Below are 20,581 nucleotides of genomic sequence, written 5' to 3' on the forward strand. Positions count from 1 at the left end.
CATTTAACATAGAAGTCAGTTTTCATACCCTGTATCGTGACATCAAATCTTCCTTTAGTTATGTTCTGCCAGTCAGCCATTGAGGGCGTCGAATCTGTCAGCGTTGCGGACGACTTTATTCATAGGTCTCCTATTACCGTGAAGGATGGCAGCTATGATTTGCAACTCCTACAGGTTGGACATGTTGCTTGGCTGTTCACAAGAGGCTACAGAAAAGCATTATTGAGCACTTTAATATTTAAAATAATAATCGATCACTTGAACTATATGCGGCTGAATGAGTTAGATAAAACGCTACAAAACAATGGTCTGAGAGCAGGGATTGAGTCACGGTCTTGTGAAGTAACTTGGGAGCAACTGCAGCGAGTGCCTTCCAACATGAGAGCTTACCTGGGATTGTGGTGCCTGCAACCATCCCAGGAGAACCGCGTCGCTTTGGTATTAACTTGCAAGCTCATAGATTGCTTTACAATGATTCTAGGTGGCGCAAAACTTCTTACCCATGGACGCAATAACTTCTTTGTGTCTTGGTCGACTGCAAATTAGCTCCAGAAGTAAAAGTGTTTAAAGGGGCGAATGGCATGCTTATTTGACATTATCAGTTCACTCGCTAGACGCCAGTGTCATAGTCAATGTAGGTAGACAGCCTGCCGATTGTCTCATTTAGTGATTGTCGCATTAGAAATAAGTTGTCTCCTGCGCTATTGATTCCGTTCTGCCAAAAGAAATCGTCAACTAATAAGAAACTACTGGAAGCAGCAAATAATTGTTGTAGGACTCCGTGCCACGTACTTGTGATGGGGTTATATTTAAAGGAAGAGCAGCTGAAACTTACTGCTCTAAGTATTTATATATTACAACAGCAGGAAATGACTCACGCGCATACGACAGGTAGTTCAATCAAGAAATATTTTAGTCATGCCGAAACACAAAAGTGTGCAGAATTTGGGAAAGCTGTTGATGGGATTTGGCTCGCAATTTGAATCGGTAAAGTTGCTACCGGTATTGAGGCTGGCCTTCCCAGCGCGAATGCTTTCTTCGCTCCAAGTTAGAAAGAACAACGCTTTCCTATCTCCAAGAGCAAAATTTAACGAGCACCTATTGCACAGACAGCCCCCGCCTACATCTGCATTGACTACCGCACTACAAACATTATTGAAAACTCCTTGGCACAACATAGGTCGTGACGTGTCAGTTTATGACGCTGTGTATGACCACCATAAATAATACGTAACACATTTTTTTCCGTTGAACTGACGTTTACTTTGTAGGCAAATACGCGAATATCACCCATGTCTGTCCCCCATGTCACACAAGGGCGTCCTTAATGTCATATAGATCAGCTGATGTAGATGATATTGTCATCTGGTACATTCGAAACGGGAATCGTTGCCCTATAGAGGGCACAAAAAGTCCGCATGATAAGCGGCATTCCGTTGTAGAGGCATCTATGAAAATGTGCGTTGCGACTATGTATTCCTTGGGAATATATTGCAAAGCTGAGCGATGCGCCGCTGCTTGAGGAATTTTATTTTTCGAACTGATCCCAGGTATATAAGGCACGGTCTCCAGTGGTGACAATGTCGAGTGCCCAGCAGCCCCACGAAGTATGCGCAACAGGCACAAGCGATATAATAACCAACCTGCAGCATTTGACATTGCCATGTTCGCCAAAACGCCAAGATGGCGTGGACATTGCACCACGTTCCAGTGGATACCTGGCCATGCATGTATTGTGTGAAATTAAAAAGCGGATCCAGTTGCCAGAAAGTAACTACAATGCCGAAATTTTAGAATATCTTTTACATAGCCGATGCTTCGAACATGGCGAAAAGAGATGCCTATCAGGAAAAAGACCAGATCTGGAATCTGCCGGTTCGCCATGATAGCTTTCTGCGTTTTATTGACCCAGAAGTCCGATCAAAAATTCCTCGACCACTTCTTCGAGACCTAGAGACATTGTACCATCATCTTCGACTCGAGGTGGCACACACGAACAATTATTTTACCGCATAGGACGTACTACTACCCTACTGTGATAACTATGGCAGCTTAGAGATGCAGTGGAGCCCATGCTACTTGAAAGACCCGCGTTCCGCAACGAGAGGCAACTCAAGTGGAAAAGATTTGGCACGGTTCAATACGTTACCCAGCTTCTGAGGTGCAATGTCCTGTACTTCAATACAGCGGCGGGTTTTGGATTTATTGTTCAAATACCTGTAAGAAATTGGCCTAATCGAAAAGCTTTAAAGATTCACCATTTCATACAGAAAAGCCTAAATTTACCAGCCAGCTCACCTGTCAATATTAGTATCATCTCCGTTTGCACATTTCATTTTTTTTCGTTCTCCTCTGGTATCTCTTTATCCCATTCCCCATCCCTGTACAGTGCAGCGTGCCAGTGATTTGATACGGGCCATCATAAATATCCGTTTTTCTAGTAAAGAGCCTGTCTCTCTTTCTGTAGTAGATGAACGAATTTAACCAGTGCTTTGAAGTGAAACGCGTTGCAATATTGAAAGTACCCAGGACGGATCGTAATAGAACGCCCATCGAACAGATTGGAGTATATTGGCATTGATGTCACATGGGAAGATCTACAATAACTACACTATGCGGGTCCGCCTTAGTTGAATGCTCCTTGGGAATATGCGTAAGAATTCTACCTTCCATTCCGGAATCACCGAAACAGTGGCTGCACATTAACCCGGAAACTACAATATTATTGTGCCGGATAAATTGTTGCGTACCTGAAGCCTAGAATCCACTCAAATGTGGACGAGCACATATGAATAAAACACATATGTAGCGCTGATGAACGCTATACCCTACTTTAAGCTTCGTCGTTGTCGTTTTGTGTTGTGAAGTCAATTACTTTGTTCCTTTCTGTAGCGGCTAGGGTGGAATTGCAGAACTCCACAGTTCTCAACCGTGCAAGTTCTAGTACCATTGAGAGATACAGTGCATAAACCACTCTGCGTGTTTGTCTCGTTCAATAATTATAGGATGCTTATGTCCTCCTTTTACGTGGCTCCGTAAACTAAGTTTCTATGCTAATACAAAAAAAACACTCATTAGGTTACTTCTTGAAAATTTTCTTACTGTCATATCCTCCAAAGTACTTTTTAATGCGATTAGCATTCTTTGGATATGCACGCACTTTGCCGTGGCTAGGTATGTATGTAATAATCTATGCAGATATGAGCCGGTTTAAGATGTGGCTAACATCCCTGTCTTTCCGTGTATCCTGCTGCCTTTTCCTGTGGGAATATGTATGTATGTATGTATGTATGTATGTATGTATGTATGTATGTATGTATGTATGTATGTATGTATGTATGTATGTATGTATGTATGTATGTATGTATGTATGTATGTATGTATGTATGTATGTATGTATGTATGTATGTATGTATGTATGTAACCGTTCTCTTGCCTATCTTGGTCAGTGGGTAAGTGGTGGTCCAATGGGTAGCGCATCTGGCTCCTTTGCTGAGGTAACGCGGTAAGAAACAAACCATCCGATCAACTTAGGCCATTAAGTATGTGTTAATGTGTTTATCTGTGCCAGTCTTCAGTGGGTCTCTTTCACGTCGATATTTATCACTGCAGGCAAGGGACTGGGTAGGTACCACTGTTGGGTAAAAAAACTATTTGACGCTGAGTTGGATTGCTGTGTATAGACGCTCTGTGCGCAGGGACCAGGGTTCGTAACAAAGCGTGGTACCATCTTGCCATTGCAGCAAGCGGCTGCAGGAGCTAGATGATGAAGAAGACTCTGTCCACGAGCAGCATCGTGCATTGGCTTTTTGGTCAATCCTCCGCGGTAGATAAACGTCACAAACGAATTAGCAAGTAAGTAATGTACCTTGCGATTCCGTCCGATATGGTTTGCCCGAAGAAGGAGCTAACCGCAACGACGTTGACCAACAAGAGCGGCAACGCAGCTTCGCCGCACTTTGCTAGGCTGCGTGCGCCAAAGTGCTCATTCGCGAAAATACTAGCAGGAACTCGAAGACGACAACGAAAACTTCATCCTCACGAGTGCCGTTCTCAAGCATTGTGCAGGTCCCACTGCTGTACTCTTTGAGTGGGTGATTGGACATGTTTTCGGGTACCTTAGCTAGCTTTTGAGCTTTATTCTGTGTATTGGGTCGTCATGTCTGTTAATTCCCCAGGGGCAGAGTCGGCAGTCTCATTTCCCACTTTGGTTGTCCAAGACCGCCAAACTGGAGTTTTTCACTCCAAATGAATTACATTACAAACCCATGGTTTTATGCCCTAAGGCGACGGTGCTACCGAAGTAAATGCTAAAGTGATTCAGGAAAAGTTGCATACTGCTACTAGCCACTATATTGAAATTTCGGAGGTCAGATCATTTGGCAGAAAAAGTTGCCTACAGCTACTAGCCACCATGTTGAAGTTTCGGATCTCAGGTAATTTGGCGGAACGAAAATTGTGTGCAAATCCTCAATTTGGCTTGCATTTCTGACTTGCTATGATGCACAACCTTCGTGTCTTACCGGCACGTGGCTTCACGCCGGAGCAACTAGCATGAAAAAACGCTAATGTTTGCACTGAGGACCCATGTTGTTCTCGAGTAGAAGTATTTTGAGGACTTCCAGGAAGCTGACGCGGAGAGGGTGTTGGTTGAGCGAGAGGTTGGGGAGCTGTCAAGGTTGTCTTCGGCGGCATGCTTTTGTGGCTTTTGAAGGACCGGTAAGCCGGTCAGTGCCCGAGTAACAAAAACACATTTGTTGTTACTCTTTTTTATTACTTCGTTACTTTTGGTTAGTCGCGCATTGACCGGCTGAGCACAAAACAACAAAAGCATGCCGCCAACGACATACCTGACGGCTTTCTAACCTCTCGCCCCGCAACACTCTCCTACGCCCTTCTTTTCTTTTCTAGCTTTTTCCGTCTTGTTCTTCGTTTTTTCTCCCCGCCTTCCCCTTCTCCCGCTCTTGTCCCCTCATCTTAGAAACCATGCTTAGAGATGTCAGGCGATCGCGCCCATTTTATTTGCAGTCTCTCTCTTTACAGCCTGCAGCCACCGACAACAACAACACGTGACGTCACTCTACTAACCCGTTAATACTAACCTGTCCAGGATGACCAAGATATGCCCTCCTTTGACGAAGATAGGGCCGCCTATCGAAACGTTGTTCAGCATTTCTGGGGCAACTTATCCCGGTTTATAACCTTTTCTTCTCATACGCTAACGCAATAAGACAACCTTTTGATGTTCTAGAAAAGCTATAGTGAGATGAGTGGTCTCAGTTGCGGAGAGGCCGCTGAGTGGCGCACTAGCTCACTTACCGTATACCTTGTCTGATGCAATATCGCACGTTCTTTCGGCCAAAATACATGTCTTGGTATCTCCCACGCTTAGACACTCACCTTCCCAACCTCTTTTAGCGTTCGACATACCGCCCATGCCATCCGTTTCGAGTGAATTCCGTAGAAGGATGACAGTCCTCAGTGCCCTCGCAAGCCTGTCTATAACAAATACTAGCATTGATTTGGGAATGGCTAATGTGGCTCAGAAGCGTAGGGCTTCTCATCATTCTCATACAAAACACAAGAAAGGTTCGCCGAGCATGAAACAGATTGTCAAATTGAAACAGGCTGAGTTAAAAATTCTCCAATGTTATTCAGGCCCTGTTTTCACTTTTTTAATTCATCTTCCATACCTTACTTTTTCTATCACCTAGGTATGGCTAATCACAAAATCTTGGCCGACACCTCTGAAATCATTTCCTTTTAATAATCTTTCACGTCTTCAGTATAAACAGAATTTATGGCCTTGGTAGAGGTTATTTGACTATGATGTCTTCGAAAATATTTCACAAAGCTGTACTACACCGACAAAAATCATGAATCCAGAATGCTAACTATTAGCTGTTGATTTATTTCATCCTAGATGGGCTTCCATTGCCAAGTAAACGTTTACTTTCCTTCGGGGGTTAGTATAGCAGACTACACTAATGGTTTATTGAGAATATCAGAAACAGTTGTCATCGGAGGGCGTCGTAGCGAAAGGTTTTGTGTGAGATTTTGTCCTGTTGAACGATAAAATGCGATTCGAAATTTCAGACTGCCATGTCTGACGTCATAGAGCTCTATGCATAAGAACAAGTCGTTCTTGGCAATAAAATAGTTATCTTTCGGCTCCTGGACCATTATCGCTCGTTTGCGTTAGTGTATTTTGTGAGGAGGGTGGGAGCACCGTGAACTGGCCTGCTGGATACCATCAACGAGGATGTGATGGCTCAAAGAGGCCACGCTTATGTCCGCTGCCCATGTCACCAAGGTGAGATGGAGCATTTACTGAGGAACAAAACCGAACACAGAAAGAAAGGCGGTGGTTTGTAGCATAGCAGCAGTAGGAGGTGATTGTAACGGCGCTTTGTGCGTCTGGTAGGCAAGTCAGTATTTCAAGCCACGCAGTCTGCTTTTTGTAGCTTCCCTGACACCGGCGGTTGGCGGTGCCGCTGCGATGGTGGTACCGCCACCATCCACCCCGGCGAAGCACGGCTGCGTGCTTCGCAGGGGTGGACGATGACGACGCGGAGGCAGCGCTGAGATGTTGCAAAGAGTGCATCGCCACAGAGTGTTTTATATGGGACGCCTCCGAGCACCTCCTGATCATCCAGACCCAAGGCCCTCCAGTATTGTGAAAAGGGCACAGGGAATTTCCAAGCAAGTCACATATGAGCCGCATAACACAACGGCGGACATTAAAGAGATGTGCGATAATTTCTGCGTTGCCATAGATATTTGATCCGTCTCAAGGAGAGATTGAGAGAAAACCGTTCATTAAAATAAAGAAACATCACGTTTGTGGTGCTTTCATCAAGATGCCTCAACTAGGTTGATTGTTTCACTCTTCCACAAATCTAGCACAGAGCTTTTGAAAATGGCATTCTGGTGGGCAAGGCTCCATATTGGATGGATCCAGTTGTTTAGGGTTTGGCTGTTTCGCTGCAATCCATGCGTGTTGATTTCTAAGAAAACCATCCGCGGATTAGTGATGCTTTCAAAGAAACGAGAAACTTCTCCCACTTCAAGAATAGGTGCCGTTGCAGCTAAAATACCATAGCTAGGGCATAATAAATATCCTCATACAGAGGTTCACCTGCTGTCGCTCACTGGGATAGCTTGGGAACGCCGCGTGAATTGTTGAGGCCACTTGAGATCATTTCTAAGGGAGAGACATTTGCTGACCTGCAGCACTGCGTGTCACTAAACGGACTCAAGTGACTTCAGTTCATGGCTTTGAGCTACGAGGAAGGTGGGCTCCATAACCCATGCCCTATGGCGGCTAATCTTGCGCACTCAACCTCCTAAGTGGACAATGTGCAGCAAGAAACAGGCAGTAGTGTCTGAGTTAACAACAAAGATGATTACTTGCCACCAGTGACACATGACACCTTCGTCGTTGTCTTCTTCTAGGAGCCACCCAACATGCCTAGCATGTCGCACCGAATTGCACCGAGTGGCTGTCAGCTGTGTCGAGGTCATGGCAATATTATATAAGTGGGGCAATAAACATAGGACACGCCGGCTTGAAGCAACAGTCCAAGACTTCTAGGCCATGTTCCCACCCAAAATGCTTAGAGGTACACATTGGGTCCAACCATCTCTCTTTTTTCCTCGTTCTAATATGACGAAACAGCAACTTGTCATTATTTTTTCAGCTGATTCCTCGAAATAACCCAAATTATTTCTAAATATTTAAATATTGTTATAGAGTGATTGGCTCGATAAACCCTTCGGTGGCCTCTGTTAAGCACCTCCATGCTTTGCCAGCAAAAAAATCATTCAGACAGAGTATTTAATCATCGCCCTCTGCTTACTTCAGAATTATTTTGACGTGAAATGTCTTTAATGTTGGTTTAGGTGGTCGCCTGCTGGAATCACATGCATCAAAAACATTTTGTACTGTCACTACTTATATCTTTGCAACCGTCTTCCAGGCGCCTTACTTTCGTATTGTTGTGTAGAAAATTGAAGCCATTGCTCGATGTTCTGTCACCTGGACAGGTTTCGCTGCTGCGTGACAGGTAACGACATCTAAGTGATATAAAGACTATCATTCAGCGTCCAAAGACCCATAGCTCGCTTGTACATTTGTTTACCCAAGTGGCAGTTGTCACATTTGCAAGAGCTCACTAAGCCATAGTAGGTATAGTCCAGCAAACTAAAATCTATGCTCATTAGGGGTTATAATGCGTAAAAGTAGGACATTTCTTGCAGAACATTCTCCTTTGCTTGATTATAGCACTCCCGAATTTGACACGTAGAGTTCATAAATGAGATGAAGAGGCTCGGACAGCAAGACAGATAGAAGCAAGTTTGCTTCCACCAGCTTTGGCCACAGCGGGTCCATTACGAAAAAGGCACAAGCACAAGGGCAATATTAAACCATAGGGCGCCGTCTAGCTATGTCATAAGTTTAATATTTTACGCTTTCTAATGCACGAATTAAAGTCGTGCGCCTTGGTCTGCATCGTAGTGTAGAGGCAAAAGACCATTACGCGATCGTATATGTGTGGCGTTCGCCAAGAATATAATGGTTGCGACACGTATGACGAAATGGGAGATTAACTTGACCTCACGCGTGGCGTTCAAGTACCCGCAGTGCGGCAGAAGTTTGTGCATCCGAGCAGGAATGGTCATATCTCAGAGTGCTTACTATGTCATCGTAGGCATAAGTTATCTAAACAAAAGCAGGTGGTTATCAGGAGTTATGAGTTCTGCAACTGCGCAAGTTGTGGCAGAAATTTCGCGCTTGCTCGGCTATCACACCTCCTGCGTTCGACACAACGGGTCCAGTAATGAAATTCTAAAAATGGCGAGGCGAGTTTCGGGTAGGAAAGAGATATATGGATGCTCCTTCACCACAGCGGAACGTGTCCGCCTCACTATGAATAATAAGAGCATAATATTGAGGCAAGTGAAGGAGCCCAAACCATCTGCGAGTGCTGTGGATTCGAGCGGCGCAAGGCAGCCTCGGGCAATTCGCGTAAGAAACGCCTTCTTTACCGTAGTGCCGAAACAGCCCCTGCAAAACAAATGGGCGCCATATGAAAAGGTAGTGCGTACAACTGCGAAAAGTGACAGTTTCGCCCGAAACGCGAAGCATAGATTGCGATAGCAAATTAGTACACAGGTACACAGTCAGGATAGTAGTTTTATCGGCCGTATGAACTTGCATACATTCGCTTACTAACTGAATTAAACACGGTGTCAGGGCGTATAAGCAAACATGCTTCATCACACTCGATGAGCGCGGACACTAGCGGAAAAACACTGCATTCTGGTATTAACAAGCGTGCCAGCAGGAGCGAGTGAAACCACATTCGTGCGGTCTATGGCTTCAGCGCAAGAGCGACAAAAACGCCGCGCACAGAAAGGAATGAACCGTGTCCAGATAGCTTTGAAAATACGGCACGTGCGAGCGGGCGCTGCCGTGCAAAGTACACAATTATTGGCGGAGCCGAAGCCGTCCCTCTGCCTCCCGCGCTGCCTAACCGCGTTCCTCCATATTGGGGCGAAGACTAACGGAGTCGCCATCTATTGGAAGGGACTCGCTTGCGCTGTATGAGGGATAACACCGCGCGTTACTGAAATGTCTGGCTGTCAGCGCTCAATAAATACACCACACAGGAGCCCTCCTGGACCTTTCTGTAAGTACTCTCGGAAAGAAGGAATTTTTTACGGTCCAAAAAATAATCAGTACAACGAACTCCCATTACTTACGGCCCCCGCGATAGAGTCACCCGAACCGGCTTCATGCGTGAAAAGTCGGCAGTCACAGAGGGCGAAGTATGTGGAATATCTTTTTATAGTGGTTTGTCTGTATAATCAAACGAAATGAAGCATAACAGAATGACACCTCAATGCAGCGATCTCACGAATTAGCGGTGTCCGGCTGCGGGTCTGCATACACGTCCGCGCACAATGTTTTATTTTCGCACCGTCTCGTGAGCTTTAGGCCGCAGCATATGACACTACACAAGCAACCATCATTGCGTGGACACTGTCAGAGCTGTTAAAAATAACTTCGCTATAACTATGGACTTCGACGCATACGACGGCATCTTGTGATGTCCCGTCGTGACAATTCAATCTTTTCTACTTCTAAAGTGTTGGATGTTTCTATATAACTATTTCTGAAGCTGCGTTGCACTGTATGTTTTTCGGTCATCTCAGCGAGCAATAAACTACACGCTCCTTCTTTTCCTTAATACAGTACATTTTATTGTTTGGTGCTAGACAATTATGCCTTGCCTTTTTTTAGTGAAATAGTCGCCATTCCTTTCGATTCCAGTGAACTTACCCAGTTTCTAGGATCAACAAGTTCATAGTCCAAAGCTTAGTGACATTAGCCGGGCACACTCACACTCGAGCTGCGCACTCGAGCTGTAGCCAATGACTGCTTGCCGGATCTCAGTTTCGCGATCCAAGCTTCACGCAGCTTCTTCTCCTGAGGGTACGAGTGAAGGCTGACACCAAGCTCTATTGGGTACGTCCAGCCCTGCGGTACCTATCAGTAGCCTACCATGTTGGGCGCCTTCAAAGGCAGCCAATGCCTACTAGAGGGTTTGCACGTCTTGTCAAGCACATACCCGAAGCGGCAAAACCTTCCCACTTAATCAGAAGCGCAGCGCAGTTCGGGCTTTAAACCTTCGTTTTCAGCTAGCTTCGGCGCTTCCGTAACAGTCGACGCGGCCGCCGTGTCCACGTGATCCATCATATCGCGTCACGCTGATGGAGGCGCCAGCTATTCCAGTGTTCGAGCTCGCCCCCATTATGGCGTGCGAGATTGAGCCGAGATCGTCAGTTCCCCTTGCGTCCCTTCGTGAAATGCGCAGTTGCTGCAGGAGCACAACGCCCAAGTAGGGAGGCCTACCTCCCTACTTCCCTCCCGTCCACCCGCGGCCTTTCGCGCGACGGCATAGGGCGCGTTTGTTCTCCGCTCTCTCCTTCGCGCCTGCCAGATTGAGCTGGGATCGCCGGCTTTCCTCTGGTGTTTTCACTCGCACGTTCAGCAAACGACGCGTGACGACCGCGTTATCGGCCTTAGACGTTTAACGGAACATCACGGCGACGGCGATGCCGCCGGCAGAAATGCGCCAAGGATGTCCATATAATTGTCTTCCCAATAAAATTAAACCATAGGACCCCCACCAGCTGTACCAGCGGCTAAGCACATATGCTTTGCAATGCATGAAAAATAATGTAAATGTGTATTCAGTCGTCATTTCCTCACCCTAATGCCCCTACACCCTCTGCAGCACGCACATGACATTTCACGAACCACCCTGTGGCGGCGCCTTGATACAGCCTATCCGACCTTTTAAAGCCGCGATTTCTTTGCACATTCCTTCGACCTTTCTGCTGTTAGTACTGCTGCAGCTGTCTGGCCTTCCGCGTCAGGTTGGTATACACGGGAAGAGCAATGCACAGAGGAAAGGCGACGTGAGAGACTAGTTTCCACTATTCCATAACGTGGCCAAAACTCCATCTTTGGAACTCCTTGGGAGTAGGTAGAATAGTCTCTCGACCAATCTAAATATCCGTGAGCAAAACCGGTGAATAACAGGCTTGCCGCTCTTCATTTGGGGTAGCTCGCGTACATGGGGGAAGACAATCGTTTGAAAAAAAGATTAAGGAAATGCTATTACTAGACACGGCAACTGTTGCGGACAAATTGGATTACTTGAAATTCAAGGCACGGTACAGTACGTTACTATGTTAAAGAGCATGAATCATGACCAAGTTTGGGGCGCGATTGTGAAGGGTCAGGGTGTATCCTGTTAAGGGGCCAAGGCGTGGGATACAAACGGGTTTGCAGAAGTTTGAGACTGCTAGCCTGAGGTTTGTTCAAGTTGGGGGGGGGTGGAAATGTCAACACGTCGAGTCGATAATGCGAAACAATTTCGTTGAAAGTACATAATTTATCTTTGGTTATGTTGACCTCACTCCAAACCTGGCTGCCCACGACAGCGCGGTAAGCGAATCGCGCGTGCTCCGGTGGGCCTGCTCGTTAGGATTACATCCGAGCTGGTTAACAGAACCATCTAGAAGGGCTGAGAACCACTAGACGTGGTATCCTCCTTCACTGCGCTTCTGAGTCCTTTGAAGTGTTTTGTCCACAATACTGTTCACCTGTTCAGAGACGAGGACGGACGAAAAGGATCTAACTGCCGTGCGCGAGTCCGAGAAGACGATAGGAGGAACTTTTGATCGGGGAAAAGCCAGAGCGATCATTGCGAAACTATTCGCATGTTATGGCGTGCCACAATATGCCGCAAGCAACATTTGCCGTCAACATTCTCGCCAGTGATGCCATTCAACTAACAGCACAGAAAGCTTTGCTTATATATATTCGCACAGTGCGTGGTATGCGCAATACTATTTTTTTATCTCCCTCCGTCTTCTTTCTTCCTATTTTCCTTTATCTATTTTCCCTCTTCGATTAGAATTTTTTGGTATTAATAATGCGAAATCATTAAATGGTTCATTGAGCGATAAAGCCGGAATTTGTAGCAAAAGAAAAGCTCCTAAATTCCCATTGGCTGCGATGCCCCGTAAGGAGCGCGCGTCGACAGAGCATGGCGGACGCAATGGAGTCGCGTGAGGGGACGGCATCGCCACACTACGTCAGCAGCTTCGCTCGACGGAGTGGATACGGGGAAGTGACGCCCTGGGGCGAGACGGGTTGTCTTTGACAAGCCATTAACATGACGGGCGCCTGGGGGCATCGCCCTAACGCTCTAGGGAGCCGGCGCGAGGTCTGTATGTCTCTCTCTCACCCCACTGTGCTTAGCTCTTGCGCGCGCCTGCCGGCCTTCGTGGCCGCTGCTGCTTCCTCGGTCCCTCGTCGCGTCGTACTTCGATGGCACGTGGTATTGGCACCGCAGGAAGTTGCTCCGTACTGGCTCAGGCAGCACGTACCCCTATTAACGAGGTAGCGATAAGGAGCCCGTGTCGCAGAAGACACGGCGTCCGTGTCCCGCGTCGGTGCCAAGTGTCCAACGTCTAACATTGTTTCGCCAAAGAGATTTATGAACCACTTATATCGACACCTTTCATGGGACGCAAGGAACTTAGTGAACTAATTAATTTCTGAAGCTAAAACACGTGGAAAAATCGCAAACTCTGACCTGAAAAAAGCCGACACACATGATTGCTCTGTGATTGTAATTTTATTACACGATAAAACATAATTTTGTCACGCTAAAACTAAAGAAAATCCTTTTCCAGTGTTACTAGCCGTGGCGTCCGCCAATTGCGCGTACCGGTGCGGGGGTGTCTGGGGCGCCTCGGAGTGGCGCACCCGTTCCTTGCCATAGCGCCAGCTGGCACTCGCCTCGGTCGCATTGCGCCCTACACAAGAAACCGCGTTTCTACCACAAAGTCCGCCATCGTATACAGCGTCCACAGCGAGCGTTTCCCGGTAAACATTACGGTTACATACGCTCCTGTGGCAGGGAATCGTGAGAAGCAGTCAGGGAGCTCTGAATGCTGTTGCGTTCCACTCCTAAAAGCTAAGCCGAATCGTGCTCCAAATTTTTGTACACCCGTGAGAAAGATTATACGGACCAAGGATTGCGCGATAAAATGAATTTCCTGCGGTCTGTGAATGGAACTTAATATTAAAGACTGCAGTTGAAACTAGACATCACACATTTTCTAGTGCACTCATCAGTTTCCGTTTATTTGTGTTATTTACAAAGCAATTCTCTTTTCTTCGGCTACCCTGTGATCCGTATACTTTTGCTCACGGGTGTACATTACTCGCAGCTCAACATTCGAAGGCCCACTAAGCGGCATTCAGTTGGACCTTAATGTTTTCGCATTCAGAACGCAAATGGGCTTAGTTGCTCTCGGATAGCTTAAAGGGGTTCAAATTTTTTCCTAATGGCGCGGAATTCTTAGCTATTCACCTTACAAGCCATGTGTCACATTTCTTGAGGTGATTATAGTTATCAAGAACGCTTATGAGGATGCACTAACTTTATCCTAATAATAATGCCTTTTCCAATATTTTGTAAGGAATATTCAAAAACTTGCACTGACACAGAAGAGAAGAGGACGAATGCATTCACTTCACCTCGAAAGATGTTCGGCTATTAATTTAACATTGAAAAACTGTGCTCGTTCTCTTAAAGTAGCTCGCCAGTAATCCTGTTTGTTCGTTTGATACCTTATCATACACGCTGGATCCTTTGGGTAACTTCCAGTCCAACCCCTGCTCTGGATGTGTGCCACCAATAACAAAAGATAAGAAGAGGAAGAAGCAGCTTGGAATTTCCCTGTGTACACGTATAAGAATTGTGCTCGAGCAGGAGCAATGAGTGCCGCTGGTTCTCCGGTCTACCTCCTGACGTTTGGCGGCCTCCTTAAGATGGTGCAGATTGGGACCGCGATTCCATCGCTATTGATCGTCGCCTCGCTGTCCTTCAACCACAACACCGGGGAGTTTGAGATGGAGCACACGGACGTCAGCCTGACCATGACAATCTTCGCGTTCGCTATGTCGGCCGCCATCATCACCGTCACCATACTCAACGGTTCGGTGGACGTGCCGCACATGCAGATGTACCGTATGAACTATGCTATTGGGACCCTAGCCTTGGCAGTTAACACCGTGCTGTTTTACGTGCGGTTCACCAAGGCTAGCTCCGCCGAAGCCACAACGGGGCAAGAGCCAAATTCTTCGCCCGAATCCGACGGGTTATTAGCGACTGTGGAAGCCGATGATATGTCCATTCCATTATACCTCTGTCTTGCAAACACTGTCGCCTATGGATTGAACTACCTCTATGCTATTATGATACGTGCCCCAGTGGCGATGGCAGAAACTTTGACGTGACTTGTTTAAGGAGAATGCGCGGCAGTGAGACCAACTTTTCTGGATTGATAGTCTGCTCACTATGGACCACATTCACATGCTGTACGCAGGATGACATATTTGCCGTCAATTTATACTTTTAGCTCTTATAAGCACACTGAAATAAAAAGCTCTGGCCTCAACACAACTTTATTTTCTGATATCTTGTACTTTCAGATGACGTGGATGTTTTTCGAAACAGTGCCACTGTTTCCTGCAGCATTGACAGTATTTCCAACAGCAATTAAAAACCACAGTTATAGGAAGACTACAAGTCGTACGAGTTGCTAGCAGATTTTACCACTTCATTTGGGTTTTGCATATTTGGCATATAACTCAATTATACCATCATCATCGTAATCATCATCAACAGCCTTTGCTTTTGTCTACTGCGGCACAAAGGCGGTCCTCTGCGATATCCAAGCATCCCTGTGTTGCGCTTGCTGATTCTAGCTTGCGCCTCCGTATTTCCTAATTTCATCACCCGACCTAGTCTTCTGCCGTCCTCGACCGCTATTCCCTTTCCTTGGCGCGCACTCTGTAACTCTAATGGTCCACCGGCTCTCTACCTAGGCATTAAATGACCTGCGCAGCTCCATTTATTTCTCTTCATGGCAAATAGAACAGAATAGCTATCCCTATTTGCTCTTTCATCCACACCGCTCTCTTCCTGTTCTTTGACGTTCCGCCTAGTGCCTTTCTTTCAATTACTTTTTAGGCGGTCTTTATTTATTTATCTATTTATTTGTTTATTTATTCAGGTACCTACAGCGCCCGTTAAGGGCATTTTTGTGGGGGAATACAATTCCAAAACATGCAACGCCATGCAGATGACACTGTGTAAATAACAAACAACAAACAATAAAATATACAATGCACTCCAATACTGAGCAAACTGATAACAAGAGAATTATGAAAGCAAGAAAGACGTAAATATTGTCATATGAAGAAGCGTATACAAAGAATTCAAGAAACGCACAGCAACAGAGCACAAAAAAAATTAATTCAACAAAATTTAATTCAACAAAACGCGTGACAGAGCATTTTCAAAAGAAGATTACGAGGCTAAGACAACTTCTTCTGGCAATCTATTCCAGTCATGCACTGTTTTGGGAAAAAAATGAGTTTTTAAAGACATTTATACGGCACTGGTATTCTTGAATCTTCAAAGAACGATCTAAACGGGAGGATATATAGCTGGGAGGTTTCATGTATGAATCTTTAGACAAACCTGATGCGCCTATAAAAATACTGTAAAATAGCTTAAGTATAATGTATTTGCGTCTGTCTTGCAATAGAGGCCAGCCCAAATTTTTGCAAATCTGAGAGCTGCTTTTGGTGAAATCATAGCTTCTGGACACAACCGTTGCTGCTCGCTTTTGAATTCGTTCAAGTTCGCTGATAAGTGTTTTTGTTTCAGGGTCCCAAGTCGCACAACCATATTCTAATATGGAACGCACGTTTGTCACGTAGAGTGTTTCCATCAAATCAGCAGGGGCCTGCTTGAAATTGCGTTTTAGAAAGTTTAACACATGGCTAGCTTTGGCAGCAATATGGTTTGCGTGGTCCTTCCAAGGAAGGTTGTTTGCGAATATAACACCCAAGTACTTGTAATTCTTAACAAATGATAAGTTTCTGTGGCCTAAAGAATACTGGGTAGGTAATGGATGCTTTTTATTTGTAAATTGCAGAACTTTACATTTTGAAAAATTTAATGTCATGTTCCATGTTTTGAACCATGCGAAGACAGAGTCAAGGTCGCTTTGCAATTCATAAGAGTCGCTTATACATGTGACGTCACGGTAAATGCAACAATCGTCAGCATACAATCTCACCCGACTGGAAACCCGGTCAACTATATTGCTACGGCACAATATGTGCGATCACGAAAGGCGAGCAGTGTGAAGACGACGACGACGATTAAAGCTAGCGCGGGCTGTTGCCTCTTGGCCAAGCGCAGCGTATTGCCTTGTAAATATACTTGTAAATAGCTTTTCGTCGGTGTCTTCCTACGTAACATATCTGGTGGAGGTGGACGTTCCCTGTACCTCGTCACGGAGCTTCGCAGTGGACGGTACGTCGAGCCTTCCTTCATGGCTCCCGGCGACGAGTAGTACTACAGTTCGACAGTACTACAGTACTACAGGCGACAGTACTACAGGTGACGCCCATGGACTATATGATGGTTCAATAATGTTCTTGGCAAGCATTTTGCGAACTTCTGCGTGAATAACTTGACGCTCAGCTGGTGACACCCGATACGGGCGGCGATGAATAGGAGGGGCATCGCCAGTATTAATGCGATGTTTGACAGCTGTAGTGTGGGCCAAAGGACGATCGTTAAAGTAAAAAATATCGTGGTAGGAAAACAGAACGCGGTAGAGTTCACGAGCGTGCTCGGACGGCAAGTCGGGGGCAATCATTTTCTGTAAGTCAGCGATGGTACAATTTGCCGACTGCGATGGTAGAGGAGAATCGGATGAAGTGTCGTCTACTGCAATGGATGCTACTGAGTGATCCCCGAATGAACAAAGGTGGGCCAGAGACATCCCAAGTGGCAGCACTTGTGTCGTCAAGCCAAAGCTGACCACTGGCAGTCAGACGCAATTCGCCGAAATAGATAAAACTCTATGAGGTACTGTGATCCCGTGTGTAAGGAGGACGTCTTGCATAGGAGCCGCGATGTAGTGACGTTGGGGACTGGTGGGGATGACACTAGGTCAACGTAGGTCAGTGCCGAAGGTGGCAAGCGAACGAAGTCGGCGGAACTGAGGCGACTGGGGTGTGGTTCAGCAGGATCCAGAACAGGCAGGTCAAGGCGGAGAGTACTGGCGGAACAATCGATGAGAGCAGAATGTGCGGAGAGGAAGTCTAAGCCGAGGATGATGTCGCGGGGACAGTGGGCGATGACTGGGAATAGCACGACTGTTGAGCGATCGGCGAAGGAGACGCGGGCGGCACACATACCAATTGCGGGGGCTGTTCCGCCATTGGCGACACGGACAACAGGCATCGTGGCGGGCGTGATTATTTTCCTCAGCCGGTTACGAAGGTCAGCGCTCATTACCGACAAATGCGCCCCAGTGTCTATAAGAGCAGATACAGAAACACCGTCGACTGGCACGTCAAGGAGGTTCAGATGAGTGGGCAACGTCAGTAGAGGATTTGGCGGCGTAGGGAGCAATGCAGCGTCACCTCGAGGCGCTGCATCGTCTAGTTTTCCGACTGGGAGCGGCGTCCGAAAGAAGTCGGCGAATAGGAGCGACGGGGCTGGGGAGAGCGAGATTGGCGTCATTGGGGCGAAGGCGAACGAGAATAGGGCTGTTCGGTGCAGGAGAATCAATGGCGGCATTGTCTTCCTACGTAACAATATCATTGATAAATATTAAAAAAAGAAGAGTGCCCAAAACTGATCCCTGGGGAACGTCCAATAAAACCGCAATATCAGATGAACTTGCGCCTTCAAGAATAACGCGTTGCTTTCTACCAATGAGGTGCGCTTCGAGCCATTTCAGCAGGGTGGGTGGAACTTTGAGGGTAGCCAGTTTGAGTAACAATAAATTATGTGCGACAGAATCAAAAGCTTTTTTGAAAATGCAAAAATATGCAGTCAACCTGGTTGCGATTGTTAATTGAAAAAGCGATATCGTGAGCAAACTCTATCTGTTGGGTGTCGCAAGAAATCTCTTTCTGAAGCCGTGTTGCATTGGACAGAAAAAGTTGTTATCCTAGAGGTGCTTAAATAGATTAGTGTAAACGATGGGTTCTAGCGATTTGCATATGACACTTGTGAGGGAGATAGGCCTAGAGTTTACAGTTTTTGTTTTCTCGCCACATTTATGTAGAGGAACTACGTTGGCGCTTTTCCAGTCATCGGGCAAAGCGCCGACATCCATTGATTTTTGAAACAGTATTACTAAGAAGGGAGCAACAGAAACTGCACAGTTCTTCAAGATGCAGTTCGGAATACGGTCAGGACCGGGTGCCGTGTTTACCTTGAGCTTCTCCAAAAGTAACACTATTCCATGTACTGGGAAATCTATGCCACTCATCACTGTGAACTCATTCACAATATGTAAACCGTCGGTAGGGCATGTCGATAGAGAAAAAACTGACTGAAAATAACGATTAAACTGTTCAGCATTGCCTTCCAGATCCGAGCTATAGTTAAAGTTATCTATAATATCGGGAATGTTGCCTGTGTGGCGCTGCTTACTTTTTACATATTTCCATACTTTCTTTGCATTATTCCTTATTTTCCCACCAAGAGCACCCAGATACACACGTTCGGCCCTGTGCATCTCCCGCGTTATGATCTTGTTCAGCTCTTTCAATTCACAATGCAAGGAAGGCTCTGGTGATTGACAGTACCTATGATATAAGCGGTGCCTTTTGTTTATCAAAGTTCGAATGGCGGCGTTCATCCAAAGCTTATCTGTTCGACACTTCAACGAAATGGTGCGTGATGGAACACACGTCTGGATTAAGGCCAGGAGTTTTGTCTTCAGTAGGTGCCACGTGAAATGTATATCAAGTATGGAACTGTGATGTTTAAATTCTGGGAAAAAGGCATCGAGTTCATGCGATAGCGCGACATAATCTCCTCTGTTGTAATGAAATACCGTACGTGGTGGCGGCTTTCTGCGGTGCTCGGGAAAACAGGATGATCTTGCGATTACCGCTTCATGGTCGCTTAAACCGGGAATTGTGGTGGTTGAAGAAACGAGCGTGCGATCGTTGCAGAAAATCAAATCAAGTACATTTGCACTACTACAGCCTATTCTAGTTGGGCATTCCACAAACTGAAATAGGGAGTGAGTGTTAATCATTTCACGAAAAGCAGTATGAAGAAGCGATGTGGTCTGTATATTCGGCTTAAGCGAGACCCATTCTACATTAGGTAAATTAAAATCACCACCTAAAATAACGTAAGATGCATCCAGAGTTAGTAGGATGTTGCTCAATCCAAATAGGGGTTGCGGCGTTTTAGGGGCTGGAGATCTGTAAAATGAACCAATAGCCATTGAGGAACCGTTAGCCAGTATGACCTTACACCAGACCGTTTCGCATGTCTTGCTTTCTGTGTTGAGAGGTATGCTGTTCAGTCCATTATCGACAATTACAAAGACGCCACCGCCATGCTTGTTACGGTCCTTCCGGTATAAGTTGTAATTAGGCGGAAATATCTCGCAGGTGCCTATTGTTTCGTCCAGCCATGACTCGGTGCCAATGACCACATGTGGTTTGACCAATTCCAAGAGTGCAGCAAACTCTTCTTTTTTGTTCTTGAGGCTGCGGCAGTTGATAGCAATAATTATAAAGTCGGATTTAGGATCTGCTCTTTTCTGCGATGCAGGACTCCTTGATGGCTATTGGTTTATGCTTTTCACGGTATCAGTAGCGCTGTCGTACATGTAAACTTGTTTTGGCAACTTTAGTTTGTTGACATTAAGTTTGAAGTCACCGCGACGTTCCCTGGCAAACTGTACCAGTTTTTTCCGCTCATGCCTTACTTTATTCGAGTAGTCTTCACTGATAGCAAAACCGGTACCTTTTAGTTTTGAGGCAGCTGCAAGTAAGCGTTGCTTGTCTTTGAAATATAAGAATTTCACTAGAATCGGCCGTTTTTTTTCTTGTACGTAACGCCCATGTCTGTGCGTTCTTTCCATAGCCATC

This window comes from Dermacentor variabilis, chromosome 7 (genome assembly GCF_050947875.1).
Source record: "Dermacentor variabilis isolate Ectoservices chromosome 7, ASM5094787v1, whole genome shotgun sequence".
Taxonomy (NCBI): Eukaryota; Metazoa; Arthropoda; class Arachnida; order Ixodida; family Ixodidae; genus Dermacentor; species Dermacentor variabilis.